Raw genomic sequence first — 6,000 nt, forward strand, 5'->3', positions numbered from 1 at the left:
ACTCTGTTCAAAACACCGTTACCCAGTCAACTTCTGTTTCCTAAGTGTTTCTCCAGCAAGAAAGTGGCAGTGTAATCAATTGCTATTTTTTCCTCAGTTCATTCTCTTTTAGAGCATTCTTTTACTCTGAGTTAAATTTCATTTATTGTGTTGCTGTTACATTTGTAATGAATCTATATGAGAAAATTCCCAATTTCTTAATGCATTTTGTTTTCCTTCCCCCTATTCCCTCTTTCAGTAAGTTCCTTTTGTTATCTATGAGATTTCAGGAGACCTCTGACTTTGTCTATGAATCTAGGATCACTTTGCTCTAACACACAGAATCTGGTCTTCTAATAAAAATTAAATAACACCAATTATTTAAACAATACCTTTGGTCCAAAGGTCATGAAGCATTCCACTGCCTCTGCAAGCAAAATTCTTCCTCCACAACCAAAGGGAAGGTATCTCTGAAAGAGACCACAGCAGCTGCCTAGCGGTGCACAAGTCACAGGACACAAACAAGTACTCTACCTAGCAGAAACTGCAGGGGGAATTTAGAGAGAAAAAGCCTCATCAACCAGAATGAGACACTCATCGGGAATGACTGTGAGTACCACCTACAGGACAGGTCAGGTCAATGTGCTTGCTATGCCTTGTCACAGAATTGACAAATTAGTTGAACCACCTCTTCTACATGACAGATAACCTTATCAGGTGAGATCTGCTCTCCTTTCCCAGCCCCTGAGCTTGCTTGATTTTAGTCAAGCAAAATTCTCAGCTGGGAAACCACAGATGCCTGATTTACTTATCAATATTCATGCTAAGAGGAAACTGAAATGCTCACTACCAGGCTTGACCTTCTTCTGAGACTCTGACTTCTGCACAAGTCACATTGCCTGGAGATGGTAAGTTAGTGGATGGTATCGGGGCCAAATCTCACACCAGGGCTACACAACACGTTACACAGACAATCTCAAATGGCAGTTTTCTGGGTGCTTTGGATGGGAATGTACATACCACATACAAAAGAATGAATTCACAATTTATTCCTAACCCACATTCAAATACACCCAAAAAGGATTTAGCTGTCATACAACATATGTTTGGTCCTCAAGTATTATATGCTTGATTTTCAATAGGTGTCTTTAAGAAACACGTCTGGACTCATGATGCAAACTTCTGCTTCTTAAACAGGAGCATCACTAATCAGAAGCTACATTTTTATTCCTGCAATAAATCTCAATTGTTAAATGAAGATGTGATATTCAGAAGCAGAGTTAAGTAAGCCAAGTTGTGCTGCTCACAGTTTTAGAGCAGAAATCACTCCAAGGACATATTCTTATTTTCTCACAGTGTTTCTCACTGCACATTAATGACTTATAAAGTTATAGGAAGAGGTTTTGCCTTTTGGTTTTGGATTCCTTCCCCCAAACACCAGCATTATAGTAGGTGAGAAGAAAGTACCCAATTCTCCTGCCTACTGGTATAAATTAGAGATTGCCATTTTTATGATGTACATAATCAGAAAATGCCTTGCAGATCCACGTAATTTTTTACTTTCTTAGTTTCTGATTATGAATGTCCTGCTTTAGGAATTAAAGCAATAATTGTGCTGATGCTATCATAAGCAATCCTTCATTCTGTTATAAATTGATCAGCTTGCTCCAGGGAATAAGGCATGTGTGTGTGAAGCTTCAATGATTAGCAGCTGTGATTCAAATGAAGTAGAGAGCAGCTGTGGAGCTACTTTCCTAATAGCAATTACATTTTTTACAAGTGTGTGCTTCTATGTTTGTAGGAGCTTTACATAGGCTTGCCTCAGTAACTGCTCAAGTCATTATCACATGACTAAAGGAGCCAACATAGTTAATTGAAAGCATTATCACAATACTAGGGAGTACCTAATTTCTTTCTCCAGGCTTCCTGTCTCAAAGGCAGCAAAATACTCCAACACAGATTTTGACAATATAAATGTTCATTCTTTCCTCTGTTCCCTGCTACATACTGAAAGACTTGGACAGAGAAAATCAACTCTATCACAGAATCACAGAATTGTAGGGGTTGGAAGGGACCTCTAGAGATCATCGAGTCCAACCCCCCTGCCAAAGCAGGTTCCCTACACCACATCGCACAGGTAGGCGTCCAGGCGGGTCTTGAATATCTCCAGAGAAGGAGACTCCACCACCTCCCTGGGCAGCCTGTTCCAGTGCTCCATCACCCTCACTGTAAAGAAGTTCTTGTGCACATTTGTGCAGAACTTCTTATGCTGAAGTTTCATCCCATTACCCCTAGTTCTATCCCCACACACTACTGAAAAGAGACCAGCCTCGCCACTATGGCCCCCACACCTCAGGTATTTATAAACCTGGATCAAATCCCCTCTCAGCCTTCTTTTCTCAAAGCTAAACAGACCCAACTATCCTCTTGCAAATGCACATACGCAGCTTTTGCCCAAAAGGTTCCTCTTTCAAAGTTGAAATTCCCCTTGTTACAAAGTACTTTTATGTCTCATAAGTGTCGGTATTACTCACGGTATCCTTGAACTCCTGTATAGCCCCGGTCTTCAGGAGAACTGTTGCTTGGATTTTGCATGTAGGAAAAAGCCCTTTGATTGTAGAAAATAACCTGTTTTTTTTTTGTTTTTTTTTCTCTGTAACTAGGCTTGATTGTTAAATCTGGCAAGTTCAATTCAATTTTGTTTGCCTAGCAAGGTCTTATGTTAATGGAAGAGGAAATAGCTTTGCTAGCAAGGACTGACCTTTCTCCAATGAGATTAAACAAAACTGTCCTTCCCTAATTCCCAGATGCTGAAAGTCATCAAGTTAATTTAAGATCTGATGATGAAATAAAAACAGAACTGAATGGACTGTTATACAAAATGGTGATTTTGAGATTGATTCCATGACAATTATGGGAAATAAGAGAAATCTATGGCCATCCATTTACCACAAATGCCATGCTTGCCATGTTGTGATTGACTTTTCTGCATGATAAAGAAGTTGTGCTTATTTGACTATTTTTACATATGATTCTTTGTTAAAATGATAACTTATTTCTTCTGTACTTCCAACTTATTTACACTGAATTTGATTCTCTTGTAACCTCATTTCAACTATGCCAGCTTAGTAGAAATTCTAACTTCATTATCCATTAAGATTTGCTTTAAGTTTGCTTATGAACATGCAACAAGCCTCATAAAAGCCCAGTTTAATGATAGCAGTTGTGCTTGCCAGATGTAGATCAAACATTATTCATATCTGAGTGTCTTGTCTCTGAATCACAATGTACAGATGGCATTCAAAATGGAGCTGTCTGGGGAAAAAAAAATAATAATCCAGCCTAAAACTATTACCTATTAAACTTTATTGAAAAATAATTTGAAATCAGATTCTATGCACGATTTCCTTGTCCAGTACAAACTACTCAACAGCTGTGATTAGAAATAGAGAAGTAAGCTGCTATGAGTGAAAAAGGGGAAGGTTTTCCAGTCTGTAGCAATCAGAGAGCTATAATTTGCCCTTAACTCAAGTTTCCAGTGAAAGCAGCTGAAAGCAGCCAAAAGAATAATTTCTTCAACTAGACTGATTAAAAACTAAGGGAGTCTAAATTAAGTGTTTTCCAAACAAGTTCAGCAAAATCTAAAACCTGAGAGCTTTTACAAGGTTTGTTTTTTTTTTTACTTGCTTGCAACTCAATGTTGTGGTTAGCAAGAAAAAACAGGAGAAGTGATTGAGCGTCTTCTTTCCACTCTAAGATTTCATTAATGATGGAACATGCCTTGATGTTGTGCTATAGATAATAACATTTTAAATCCTACATATGCATGGTCTTTCAGCCTTCAACATCTCACCGTTTATACTGAATTTCACACAAATGTATTGAGTTCAGTTTTCAGATGAGCCAGTCACTGGCCAGCCAGCCTGGCTACGGTGGATGAAGAGGTTGTGCCCTTTGTATGACCCTGAGGGATGTCTAATGTGATGTGTTTTATCTTCTTTGCTTGTGGTGGAAATGTAGCTAACCATTAATAGATTATCCTTATTGAAAACGTTATTGACATAACAAATCATAGAATATCCCAAGTTGGGAAGGACTCATAAGGAATATCAAGTACAACTCCTGCCTCCACACAGCATCACCCAAAATGAAACACTATGTCTGAGAGTGGTGTCCAAGTGGCTCTTGAACTCTGGCAGCTTAAGGCCATTACTAGTGCCCTGGGCAGCCTCTTCCAGAACCACACCACCTTCTCCTAACCTGCCCTGGCTCCATGCCGTTTCCTCAGGCCCCATTGCTGTCACACAGAGCAGAGCTCAGCGCTGCCCATCTGCTCCCTGTGAGGAGCTGCAGCCACCATCAGGCCTCACCTCAACTCCTTTACACTAGGCTGAACACACCACAGGACCTCAGCTGCTCCTCACACACTTTGCTCTCTAGACCTTTCACCATCTTTGTAGCCTTCCTTTGGACACTCTGTAATAGTTTTATGTCCTTTTGGTAGTGTGGTTTCCAAAACTACACACAGTGTTCAAGGTTGCACCAGTGCAATGTACAATAGGAAAAGCACTTCCCTCTCTCAGTTGATATTGCTGGGCCTGATGCACCCCAGGATACAGCTGGCCTTCCTGGCTGTCTGGGCACATCATTACTTGTGTTCAACTTCCATTAACTGGAACACCCAGATCCCTTTCTGCAAGGATGCTCTCCAAACTCTTGTCCTCCAGCCTGTATGTACAGCCAAGGGTTGCCCCTCACCAGGTGCCAAATCTAGCACTTGTCAAGGCATGAGATCTGCATCAGAGCTACCAGGTACACTCTCCTTAGTTTTGATTTGGAGAAAGAATCCATTTTCCAGGGGAAATCATACTTAAACTTAATTCCTTAAATTTATTTAATTGGCTGTGCCCTACAGGATCTTCCAGTTGAACTGGAAATGAGGTGAATTTAATGTCCAGCTTCTGAGTTTTGCAAAATGAGGATTAAAGCATCCAGCGCATTTGGAGAAGATCTCTTTCTCATGGCTTCTGATCTGGCAACTTGATTAAACAAAACACAACTGTTTGATGTGGAAGTGATGGTGCAGTGCAAGGGAATTAAATATCTCCTATTTAAATTGGGCGCTGAGCTCACAAACTATTAACACTGTATATATATGCTGATGTACTGGAGTGCTCCTGCCTATGCATTATGCTGACTCAAATTACTCTCTTTTATACTATGCTAACTGAAGGAATTTGAGATCGGTGCAGAGAACACATTCCTTTTAAGTCCTCCCAGAACTTAAGAGAATCTGTCAGTCCTCATAATAAGAAATGTGAAGATAAGCTGTCTGAAGATGTGAAGTACATGATTGTAGTATGTTCTACATTGTGAATACACTGTGGATACGTGAGAACTGATGTGTGAAACGGGATTTTGATCTTACACGGTTTGCTTTTTATATCTGACTTAAAGTCATTGCTGAAGAATACATATAACCATTTAAAAGTAAGGTGACAATTTACAGTATACTTTGTGTGTTTTTATAAGTATTAAGAAAAGTAGTTTCCCTTTGAAGCTTATATTAGTCATCATATGGATAAGGCAGGGAAAACATGAAATAAATAGGCCTGTTTGAAGGAGGCTTTGGTATTTAAACCTCTTTTTCCTTACCATGTCATACTCTGCTAATGCTGTTTTTCTCAGCTTAACTAAATTTCATATTATTGTAACTCAGGATTATTGTAACTACAGACAATTCTTCCATCAGGGGTGACCTTCCTCTAGGTAGGGTGAGAAAATTTCACCCCCCTGTTGCTAATAAGACTAAGAATCACTGAAGAACAGCTAAAAGAATGCAAAGGACTGGTAGGTGGAGTGAGAGTATCTGTGAGGTCAGAGAAAATATTAGTGAATTTAGTCATCAGGGAAACAAAAAAGCCAGAGGAGTTGACAGAAACTGGCATCATCTTCAGTTAGCAATGTCTTATTCCTTCAGCTCCTTTCTTATACTACATGTGACTGGAGCTGTGTCGTATT

This window comes from Coturnix japonica, chromosome 1 (genome assembly GCF_054131305.1).
Source record: "Coturnix japonica strain WE chromosome 1, WE-NBRP24, whole genome shotgun sequence".
NCBI lineage: Eukaryota > Metazoa > Chordata > Aves > Galliformes > Phasianidae > Coturnix > Coturnix japonica.